This window comes from Pseudopipra pipra, chromosome 1 (assembly GCF_036250125.1).
Source record: "Pseudopipra pipra isolate bDixPip1 chromosome 1, bDixPip1.hap1, whole genome shotgun sequence".
In the NCBI taxonomy this organism is placed as follows: Eukaryota; Metazoa; Chordata; class Aves; order Passeriformes; family Pipridae; genus Pseudopipra; species Pseudopipra pipra.
In genome coordinates this window covers 9489929-9502338 of record NC_087549.1, presented here as the reverse complement: position 1 = coordinate 9502338, position 12410 = coordinate 9489929, and the positions used below count along the sequence as shown (strand labels likewise).

At 39.4% G+C, this 12410-nt stretch overlaps 1 protein-coding gene across 8 annotated transcripts in view; it reads right to left on the bottom strand.

Annotated features, from left to right (window-relative positions):
* CYRIB (CYFIP related Rac1 interactor B) overlaps positions 1-12410 on the bottom strand; it is a 97731-nt gene that overhangs the window by 44861 nt on the left and 40460 nt on the right. Inside the window, exon 1 of one of the 8 annotated variants that reach the window (XM_064644801.1) lies at positions 7390-7461. The exons of 6 other annotated variants lie outside the window; for them this stretch is intronic. The gene's annotated coding sequence lies outside the window, so the exon portion shown is untranslated. Of the gene's footprint in view, positions 1-7389; positions 7462-12410 lie in introns of those variants that run through there. One more of the 8 variants, XM_064644776.1, reaches the window with a different exon arrangement.

Sequence of the window (12410 nt, the reverse complement as noted above, 5' to 3'; positions counted from 1 at the left end):
TCCTGATTAACAAGCATTTGACAAAAAATACGTTGCTTTGCAGTGAATTTTCCAATCACAAAGGCCATAACATCACTGATATGTCCCAGCTTGGGAAGCACGGAGGAAAGGGGAAGAGCTATGAAGTATCAAGGCTGGGGAATGATTTTAGTCACAGTGAAAACCACCATCAAAAGATACCACCCATTGCCTCCTGCCCTCTCCACAAAGGAAAAACTTGCAACCTGAAAAGCACAGCTCAGAAGAACAAGTACTCTGAGATACTACGCAAAATTTAATTGACAAATAAAATCAAGGGATCCTATTCACAGCTACACTGAAGCAAACAGTTGCAACAGACAGTTGAAAAGCAAAAAAAAAAAAAAAAAAAGAGAAAAATGTTAAAAAACAATAACTTCTGCCAATTTGTATCAAGGCAGCACCTGAGATAAGCAAGTGCCTGCCAAACTAATGCGGTCGTTTCTTTTTTTTTTTCTGTAAATGTCGTAATAAGCACTATTTCTCTCTCCAGCAGAAGGAGAAATCTAAAAAACACCCAAAACACCTTATTCACTCTGTTAAAAGCATAGGCTTTTTTTAACAATTGTTTTACCACCCAATTTCAATCCCTTTCATTTACGGTCCCCTTCCCAGGCAAGTGTATAAAGTTAACAATTCCCTTAAAAACTTCTGAATGGAAGCCATAAGGTCCTTCCACTCATGCTGCTTGGCAAGAGCTGAGCAGACCAGTTCTGTCACTTCCTACATCCTGTAACAGGATTGAAAGTCCTGCTGCCTGAGTGACCATTTATGCAATGCCGCATGTGCAAGTTCCTTCAACATATTCCACAGAAACACCTCCTTCTACCCTGTTACACTACAGTATGAAAAGCTTCCTATTCAGTACCACAAAATGGATTTTTTTTCCAAGCATGACTGATCATTTTGTTTAACAGAAATTTTGTTATGTTTCCACTGGACCAACGCACACAGAATCATGTTGCCAAATTCAAATAGTTCAGTCTCTGAGATTTTAACTACCTGAAGACACATGCAGGAGTTTGTTTTACTGAAAGCAATACCTAAGCCTGCTGGAGACTCTTCTGCCTCTCCAGTCCTGCACTGACCCCACTCCTGGCTGCTCAGCATTTCCCATGCTGTAGTTCCTTCTCCCTGGCAACCCATTCCTGCAGACTGGCCTTTAGGTGAGAAAGGGAAGCAAGTGGCAGCAGCAACAGCTGTGGAGCAATTCCGGATGGGAAAACTCAACCTGCAAAACAGCTGTAGGTAACAGTGGACTGGAGGGATCATGGAAACATCCATGAGCAGTGGAACTACATCATCTGCCAGTGCTGGGCAAAGAATAAAGCCTGGTGTGACAGGAGGAACTGGAGAGGTAAGAGGCTGCTGCACAGGAGCAGCACTGCATGTGGGAAACACAGAGGTGCTGGAGTGGGATCACACAGAGAAAGCTGCAGACAGGTGATCCCTTTGGAAGATCTCTACAGCTTTCAAGGTAACAATTTCTTATACATGATCTAGATTAATCCAGTTCAGTCCATAAAACCTGTCAGGAGAGCTTTTTTTTTTTTTAAACAACAGATGCCCAAACTATAATCGATGGCAAAAATAACACAGCTGAGAAAAATCAAATTAGGTGCCATCTTAGTTTTCAGATAAAATTTGTTCACGAACTAATTTTCTCAACTTCAGTAGACCTTTGTGGAGCAAATTAACACAGTTTCTTTGACAGGCTAATGAGAATAGCAGGTGAACAACAAAAGAGTAAGCTCATTCCCAGGAGATATCCTTGCTTGCCCTCTACACACTGTGTTGGCATAACTTTATAGGATGATGAGTTCAAAAGAAGGAAGCAGACAATAAACCCACTTGTTACTGCTAAATTAGGGAGACTTCATCTATTCATTTAAGTGACCATCCCTTATTTCATTAGTTCTGTCACTTAAGGGGAAGGTGGAATTAAACTCTGAAGTACAGCACCTGATTAAATCTCGTGCTTTATATAAAATTCATGCTCAAGAAAACCATTAACCATGAAGATGCAAAGAGCCTTCTGTGAATCTCAGTGTTCGCTTTTCTCGGGTGTACATGTTCCAACAGGCAGAGTCACAGCCACTGATTCTCAGGCCTCCAAGTTTTGCACTCATTTAAGCTATAAGGAAGAAGACTTCTGAGAAATTTATTAATGGTTGTGTCCTCAGGAGAGAAGGGCAAAGCCACTAACATATGAGGTAATGGGTTATACTAAGAAATTCAGGGTACTCCATACAAGAGTTTACTGAAATACTGTGGCAAAACAGGCAGTTACCATCAGATACAGCAGCTTCTATGCAGGGGTTTGAAGTTAACATAAATAATTTTGCAGCCTTTGCCACCATTAAAGCAAGACTGTCACTCACAGCCCAGGTAAGCCCTGTGTCAGAGCTGGCTACAAGTCTTCACAAGCAGGTTACAGGGATGACTCAGGGCTAAGATGCAGAGGGAAACAGGTCAAAATCTGTCCTGAAATTCTGCCCAAACCCTCAACTGCTGACCCAATAACACACACTCCTGGTCTCTGCCTTGTTCCAGTTGGATACTTCTCCTCCCAAGGACACTACTGAAGTGACCATCTGGGGTGGCCTGAGATGCCATTTCACTTCCTCTGTTATTGGTAACCTACACGGCGCCTCTTCAAAGGCCCAGACAAATTTAGATTTCACAACTTAACATGCAGATTATTTCAACTCAAAAGCTTTGTCTGAAGTACATTTAGGAGTAACTCCACCTCTCCAAGTAGCCTGTATGCCCAACACTGTTGTATAGACATGAACCACGGTTAAAAACCTCATTACATACATCCTCTTTGCCTGTGCTTGATTTTGCTTAGCTCAAAGCATAGGATGCATAGAAGAGACAGCAATGTGGATTCAAGGTGATGTATCCTCCCTGACACAAGATCACAACAGACGGCTAGAGACAACAGCCCATGATAAGAGATATCTGAAAAGCAGAGTATACAAAATGAGTTAAAGAAAAAAAATAAGCCATAAAGATAACTAAGTGTCAGAAGGCTTATGGTAGTTTACAAACAATTCTGTTGTCAGACATAACACAGTACATACATTGAGCAGTCAAAATAATCCCTGCAGAGCTTTTGGCAGGCTACTCTTCATAATAAGGCAGCTACAAAAGAAGAGGCAGAAAGCAACATAATCAGTGTCCTACAAAAATAGGAACACCTACAAATACTAGAATTCACAAATCGTTCCATGACAAGCAAAACTCGAGAATTTTATAGCTCACTAAAATGATACAGACTACTTTTTCCCTTACAAACACATATTGCCAAAACTTTAATTTTCAGTTGAAAGAGGAAATTCTCCTGTGATCTGAAGAATTGGTAGTCAGAGAACTATGAAAAAAATCTCCAAATTTACTTCTACACAGCTGAAAAAGTAAGTTCTCATTCCTTTATTTCCAGGACAGAAATGAAACCAAGTGTTTAAGATCAAAGTAATTACACTAAAACTCAATAGTCTGAGCTTCACCTGTACATCATACAGTTAATAACCCTGATGCTAAGACACATTCCAAAGTTAAGACTATCTGCCTCTGGAAGACTGTAGCTCTGCTTCCATGTAACACCATAGCACTCTAGTGACACCCTGACCATTTTTAACATCAAATTATTACTTTTCTTCATTCACCAGAACAGCATCAGTTACAGGATTTAAGCATGCTATTCCTTATAGGTTTGATCTACAAAACAACAAAACATATTAACGTACCAGTAGCTAATTTTGTGTGTAAATGAAGATCGTCCAGTTCATTAAGAGTTGCAAAGACACAAAGGGAAAAGACACACATAACCTTCCTTTGTCCCACAGCAAACATTTGTCACAGGTTTAAAGAATTATCAGCCCAACACAATGCATTCATTGAAGTATAATTTACCAACAGAGCACTGACCAGTTTTTCCTCTGATAATTATTCCAAAGTCATAGAAAGGATTTCCATCTGTAAATACTGTCTCCTGTCGTATTGCAGCTTTCAAATACTGGACTTGATATTTCAAGTTCAGTACTGTGGCATGGTTTAGCAACTTCCCTTAAAAACACAGGTTTTTTAAAATAACTCTAAGTACTACAGAAGGACTGAATCCTAGCAGGTGACTACCCTTATCACCTTTTTTTTAAATTATTTATTAATTACAATTGGGAATAGTGCATGCTTCAGTTCCAGTAGAGTTTGCTCACACTGCAGAAGTTCTATCACCAGACTTACCTTCAAGCCCTTATTCACTCAGCTTCTTGGAGCTCAGGAACCTATGCCTATATTTACTGTAAATGCAGCAATAAGAAGGTAGCTCTTATGTAAAAAAACAACCAAACTGAAATTGCTAAATACCTATTCCATTTAGCCATATAATGAGCCTATTCCTCTGTTTCAAAGACAAATGTGGAAGTGGAGCTGTAATGATGCCAATCAGCTGAATACTCTTATAGAGGCCAGGTTTAAAGTTTAACTATGGGCAGAGAAGAATATATTTGATGCTTGACTAGAAAAAACATGATGAGTATTTTCTCCAGATCCCTTTTAAAACAGAGCTACTCCTTAGAGAGTGACTAAAGCCCTTAGAGTGACTCAACTTAGAGATGAAGAGGCAGCACACAGACGACATGTTCTCCAGATTAGTTACGGAGCAGGTTTCCATAGCAGGCTGAAAAGGGCACATACATACAGTTACACAGAGACTGAAACAGGACCAATCTTTTCCTACTCCCAATGAGAGAATGTTCTTGATACAATACAAAGGAGGAAGACAATCAAGTTCAGATCATGTAACTCATACAAACTTAGTCAGAAATGTCAGGAGCAAGTTACTTTTTGTCATACAGAGAACAGGCACAACCCGGAATGCTTCTTCCCTCTCAAGTACAGGCACCACGTATCTTTTGACCCCAGATCTCAGTTAATGTATGTTTTCTCCTTGGATACACAACACTCAACCAAGGCACTGAATTATGTTGCAGCAGAAACCAGGAATTACCCCATGGAATCAGCATCAGACCAGTCCTAATTCTTCTGCTATCCACAATAAAAGGTCCCTGTGTGACCAGAATCAGCAGACCAGGAGCTCTGCTTTCTAAGAGCTTTAGCTGTTAAAGTTGTGAGCAAGCTACGCAAACCCTTCAGTAAGTTAAAGCTCGTAACCATAGGATAGAAGCTGCGTATCCCAACTCCAAGCACAGTTTAAGATTTACATTGGACAGAGATCTATTGTAAGCAAAGACTACACACAAAAGACTTTCCCCCACTTCACAAAATTCCTTCTCATGAGGCTCTGCTGTGCTTAGTCTTTCCTGGATGCACACCTTAAATCCCTATTCATAACACGTCCCAGCTTCAGCATCCTTCCTATTTTTACTCATAAAGTGTCCCAGTCTCAGCTGGAAGAGAGGCACCAGCCTGGCTCACAGGTAGACAATGAATTAAAGACTCCTCAAATACAGGGTAGAGTGAAGTGTCCCTTATGCTACCATCAGTAGGTTATTATGTCTACCATTTAAAACCTCTGAAGAGGAGGGAAGGGCAGAGGAAAGATGCTATGAATCCCCAGCTCTGGACAGTTGGTCAATACATCCTTTTTTTTCCCCTCCTGTTTCCTATTCCTCTGGATTTAGACAAGCTTGTTATCTACTCTACAGAGAGGCAGGAATTAGTTCCAGCTCTTAGTGATGTTTACAGTACCTAACTTTATCTGATGTGTAAATAGTTTAAGCTCTTAGCTTAAGCAGTCTGAATGATCTTTTTAGGAACCAATATTTGCTTAAAAAAAAAAAAAAATACTGCAAAGCTTATGTTTCGAGACCTTGGAGTAGGACGCTTTACCCCCAGAAGGTTGTCTGCAGGCTGTCTCAGCTTTTACATCCGCTTCTCACTAGCGAGACATTAAAAGCAACTGGACTCCTGTTTCTGCACAGGAAATCTGATGAATTTTAAGCCATTCTTACGCTCTCACATCCTCCTATTTAGGTCTGCACTGAGAGAGCACAACAATTTTTCTATATTACCCTGTATTTGGAGTAACAGAGGAAGCATTTAAGAACAAGTCTACATTTTTCTGCTTAAGTGAAATAACAAACACCAACACTCAAATAGTCACATGTTCTAGAGACTGCAACAAGGGAATCAGTTCATGCTTTTCAACTCAAACTTTATCCTGGAACAGAGGTCAAATAAAAAAAAAATTATTTTTATTTAGAGACTTGTCACACTACAAAGCTTTTTTGCTACAATAAGGCTAGAAAGACTTACCTGAAGACTAATGGATTTTGACATAGAGTTTTTTACGAAGAAATGCAGCCATAAAACTCAATTAAATACACACAAGAAGCAAAGGAACTGTATCACATAAAATTGGGGAATCATGGCCAGCATAATTCTGGTAGAAACGAAGTTGCTGTACATAAGTAAAACTCCAACAGCAGACATGCATATATAGCAGCTTCCCTTCACCTCTTAACCATTAATTTGCAAGTGGATAAACACACAACAAGAGTATCATTAGTACAAGGACTTCAGGCATCACAAAAAAGTCCTAGGACCACCAGGTTCAAGAGTACCACTGAATAACAGGGATAAATTGTACTAATAAGCGTAACCAGACTTGAAATCAAGGTGCCTGGCTTTTGCAGTCTCCAAATTTAGATCAGGGACTCCATCAAACCACACGATGAGAGAGTTGCTCTACAGGCGGATCGTGCTTCAGGCTGCTCCTTCAGGAGAAACCCACAGGGCCCTTCCCACACCGTGCAATCAGAGCATGGGCAGCGCCACGTATGAGGTTAATGTCCAACCAAATGGAAGGCAGAGGCTCCTGAGCTCTTCAGAGACACGGTAACCGGAAAAGTGTGACGAGAGTTGTGTAACAGAAGCCCAGGAGGAAACTCCAGCTTGGCGAGAGGTATAAATGAAAGCGCGTGCACACGCACCATCGATGCCTTCTAGGAAGAAACTGGATCTGTCACGTGGTGCTGTAGTACTCATCTGTTCAAGGACTATGATTCAGTGCCTACAGGGCGTGTTGGATGGCGTACAGATGCACAGATTAATTGCACACCATATACGTGTCTGGCTGCTGACAGGAAAAGGCTACACACACACACAGAGTTAAGAGCACTCAGAGAAGTTAAATCATCTGCTGTAACAGGACTGACTGAAGCCTTGCTGGCTTCAACTACAGAAAGCTTCCATATCATCTGTGTGGGAAGGAGTCTCAGAATAAATGAGGCTAGTTAACTTTCACAATAGACAGGGTTTAGTGTGAGGGTCGCTGTGCCCAGCATGAGCTAGAACAAACATTACCTACTATGGAATTATTTGCATTGCTATACATGAACTTACACAATTTATCAGGGACATCTCATGTGGCAAAGACAGTGCCAAAGAACTGGATGATTTATGGGTGTTCTTATAGCAGAACCTCCTGTAGCAGGAACTTTCCAACACAGCAGACATTTTCCAGCAATCTCTGAATACTGGAATATGACAAAAACAAGACAGAGGAAGTGAGAAGACTTACATAACAATAAATCTCATTAATAAAGATATGCTTGTCACCTTGGCTAAACTATAAAATTACTTTTGCCTTATGGTACTGCCATAAGCATCACAGAAAGCACAATAACAAAGGGAGGCTGACTCCATAAAGAGCAATGCAAAACCCCTTTGGCTGATCAAGAGGTTTCCTGTAGCTTTTCTGTCTTTCAATAAAAATTAGTCTGGTTTTTAAAGATTAAGACAAGACAAACATTAACTTATTCATTATTTTACCACTCAAATCAAGAGATGGATGTTGGCCTTCTCAGCCCCCATCTCTCATATTTTTGTGGAAAATTAGTTATTTGCTTAAAAATACAAGTATCAGCAAAAATAGTATAAAAAAACCAAAAAAACAAATCCATCAACAATGACTAAGATCTTGCAGATCTGAAAGAATGAAAGGTTTTCACTTGGATGTACTTTCAGTTAACGTATCACTGTAGAGAAATTAAAAGAGTTCCACAGGCTATTACTAACCTTGCTTCTATCTTATAAAGATGTTTTATTAGGAATCATTCAGATACAGAATCTCAGTCTAACATTGCAGTTAACAGGGAAACGCATTTCATCCCTGTTTTTACTACAGACTTCCTATTTCCTTCCAGGTAATTAACGTTGCTGTGCCCCAGTTTCTTATCTTATCTTTCTTAGTGATGAGGCAAAACATCCAACACTGAGCAGAGCAGGACTTTAGCCAGGTGTGCAGTCTTTGAATTCTGCTACACCAAGAGTTACTAAGGGCAGCAATGAATGAATCTTGAAGGGGGTAACCACAGAGGAGGCTATTTAGTGACCCTTAAGACAGTCAGTGAGGATACACTGGGTAAGGCACACATGCAGAACACCTCCAAAATCTCTGCACTACATCATGTTACAGACAGAAGTTGCTGAAGCAGTACAGACTCCAAAAATCAGACACTGCATTCCTATCTAACAGAGATATTCTTGTTAAACTCTCATCCATCAACCTCAAAAATAATGGAAGTTACTGCTTTACTGCTGAATACTTGAGCTTCTTAAGCCTTTAAGATAAGGCCCTACAGACAGTAAGAAGTTAACTAGTCACTTGAGACAGTCCAGTCTAATCCTGGACATAACAAACAGTAACTTCACTTCAGTATGTACATTATAGTTCTGCCCCCCAAAAAATCTTTTATTAAGACTACTTTGAATAATAATTAAAAAAAAATCATGCAAATCTTCCAAACCGCTGATCAAACCGTCTTTTTACAGAGATTACAAATAAAAACAATTTTAAAACCCCGAAAAGATGCACATGCTAAAAACAATGTGCTTGAGGGGGGGAAATGTTTCATCCAGGTCAACCAACTGCAACGCTGGTTACTGCTGGATTATTACAGAAGAATGTCCTAAAGTGTCTTGTACTTAGAACAAACTTATTAAAAACAATGCTGAACCTACACTGGGACAACTTTCTAAGATGAAAATTGAGTGTAAGAGTATAATTTGCATTCTACTAGGTGTATTTAAAACAAATTTATAGAAAAAGCTGCTCCCATGGAAGGAGCCTTAGAGTCAAAGATAAATTTGTGCTCAAACCATTATCAGGATCCAAAAATTCTATCCTCCTCTCATATAACAATAATCTGAAAAATAAACCACACTTAGAAAAGTAAAACGGCCTTCTTGGTTTGTTCCTCAGACAGAGTATCCTCCATGATCAAGAACACCACAGTTATCACAGAAGTTATTAAGCAGTTCATGAGAATGTGAAAAAAGTTCAAGAAATCAGGCAGAGAAACAATGGTAGTTCACAGAGGTGGCATCTCTAACTCTGGTTCCATGTCACATTCTTAACAGATAGCAGAGGGCACAAGCAGCTACAGTTTCTTTACCAACACTGAAACCTCCAAATAAAATGTACCACTGCCACGAGAAGTGGAATCAAAACCTGTAACTTCAGGCACAGACTTGTCACATCCTGCTAATGCTTGAACACAACATTTATGAGAACTAATTCACGGTAGTTGTGAGAAACCCCATATTTGTAAGGCAGTTTCTGGAGCCTCACGTGCTGCCTTGGTGCACATACGCAGCACCACGAGAGCAATGCATGGTAGGAAACTAAACTCCAAGGAAGGAACAGCTGCTTCCTAACCTTAAACTCCTGTAGATACTGCCAAAGTTTTGATAATCATAACAAATTATCAAACAGCATTTTACAGACATTTAGTTTCTTCCACTGAGCACTCTGCCTGTAATGGGAAAGAGCTGCTTCAGCACTCACTTATGTCAAGGGATCACTGTTCCAAAAAGGTACATTGGGGTAGTGCCAAGCCACTGAAGCAGATTTATTTCAGAAAACACAGCTATAACTTTTCTGCTAGCCAATAAAACTTACTACCTAAAGGCAGAGACTCTCAACAGCCTTCCAACTGCAGCTCTTTCTAGTTTATTGTCATAAGCCCATATCCGTAAGACCAAAGGTAGAACACTTCACTTCCCTGGATATGTACATCTGCAAGAGCAGGGGAATGGCAAACAGGATCATTCCCCAGTATATAAACTCAAGTAGGATTAAGTCACACTTACACAGAATGACATGAAAGTTTAAAAGACACACAAGGTGAAAAGCAGCTTAAGACCAGATAGTAACACAAAAGGGGTGGTGGAGAGGGGCAGAAAGAGAAACACAGACAGAAACCAGCCCACTGATGGATATACCTGATCCATCCTACTCATCTGAATGCTTCTGTTGATGGGAAGTTTTTTAATATAGTCACTATACTCTAAAGTACCTTAGGCTCCCACAAAGCTGCTGTCTCACACCCACAAAAGAAGTGTAGCTTTGGAATTTCTGGTTTAAATTGAATTAATATTTCATGCCATCAATTTTATGAATGCCAGGTTCCATTAGGTGTCCTAGTGAGTAAACAAAATGCTTAAATATCGGATATGCATTTCACATCTTATACCATTTTAGGTATTTCCAATGGAAAAAAAGAAGGGAGGTAGTGAGCCCTAAACATCTCACTCTTTGCACAAAAAGTACTCTAAATTTCACTCAGCCACATCAGCATCCTTCACAATTTGACAGTTAGAAACATGCTCTACAAAAGAACAATGTAATAGTTTAGTGGTTTAATCTGAACTTATTGCTACATTTCATCAGAAATCAGAGTTCCCCTGAAGTTTTCTTAACTATGAAACATTTTGAAAGCCTAAGTATTAACAAAGTTTTTAATAAGTTATATTATCTGTGCCACTGTTGCTGATTTTGAATCTGCCATCAAGCTGCATGCTTCCTCACCCTCAGCAGGCTTTTATGGTTTGGAAGCACTGTTATCAGAAATATTCAAATCAGTAAAGCACTCAAGAGTTGCAACACAGTTCAAAGTCACCACCATAAACGCCAATCCCAACATGCAAATTCATAGCTTTCAGCCTTCTCCTCGGTGTGCAGCTCTGTGCTGAAGGATAAAAAAATTTCTTTCTGGTCTGTTTACTCTTTAAAAATGTCTAACTGTGTATTTTAAGGGAAAACAAGTATTTCTGAAGAGGTCGAGCTTCAAGATTTTGGTTCTGCTTTCAAAAATTCTAACCAAGTCTACTTTTCCCTATTTACAGAATAGATACTCAGAGACTAAAACAGACTCTATTCTAAGTTAAAGAAACCAAAACCTGTCCACGTGCATAGGCATTTTTTTTCCATTTCTGAAGGCAAAGAGGAAGCAGTTCCAGAGCCTCAGCTTAGTTAGGAAGGACAAAAAAACTGTCCTACAAGTATTTGAGGATAAGAGACCAGGCCAAAATAGTACAAGTCTGGGAGAAATCTCTGTATATGGAAGTAAGTCCCTAGACAAATTATTCAAATATGAGGTCGTCTTTGAACTTATCTGAGGGGATAATGAAGTATCTGCAGCTACCAGCCTTGTTCTTATAAATCTCTCAATTCAGAACTACTCAAAACATTAATTTATACAGCTGTACTGTATCACAGTTAAGTGCAGGCAGACTTTCAGCCTACCACTGTTACTTGACTAAAAGGAGAACTTAAGCAAGACCCAATAGCTGTTCAGTCAGTCTAGACTAATGTACTTTCAGTTTTAAAACATTCTTTAATTTACACTGTCTCTCTACAGCCATAACCACAAAGAAATGCATTCTCGAAGTATTCTTCATTGGCAAAGAAGCCTTGGCAATTTATTCCTTTCCTTGGCAGAAAGGAGATAAAAAAATCACGGAATATCATTCCTTGCTTTCAGTGAGGAGATAGCATACAATCTGCAAAAACAATTTTGTTGTACATATATGAACAAGTATCTGCAAAGAGAAAGGGTGAATTCAATACCTTCTTGTAGGTTGAGTGTCCCATTATATTCTAAAGTACATATAAAATTAATATTAAAATAACACAACTATACAGAATTCAAAGGCAGGCATCAGGGCAATCAATCCCATGTTACTCCTGACAATCAATCCCATGTTACTCCACTGACAGTGGAGATTGCTTATGACAAAGATCACAGGATTAAATTTATCTCCAAACTTTTATTTAAAGCATTTGCCTTCACAACTTTGATGGGAGGACATCCTTTAAGAGGTATCTGCAAGACAGTAAGTGGTTCCTAGCTTAAAGATTTGCTCTATCATCAGACCTGAAAATGTCCATTTGTCCTCCCAACAAAAAATAAGATCAGTTGGCCTGAATTATCAGCTTTTTTTTTTTCCTTAAAAAAACCCCACATCTAAAAGCACTAAGGATGATGGAATTTCATAAGACATAACCCTTTCAGGTCCCCCTTACAAGTAACTTGTCAGTGACAACAGTTTATTGAAATTGGATTATTAAGAATTATTGC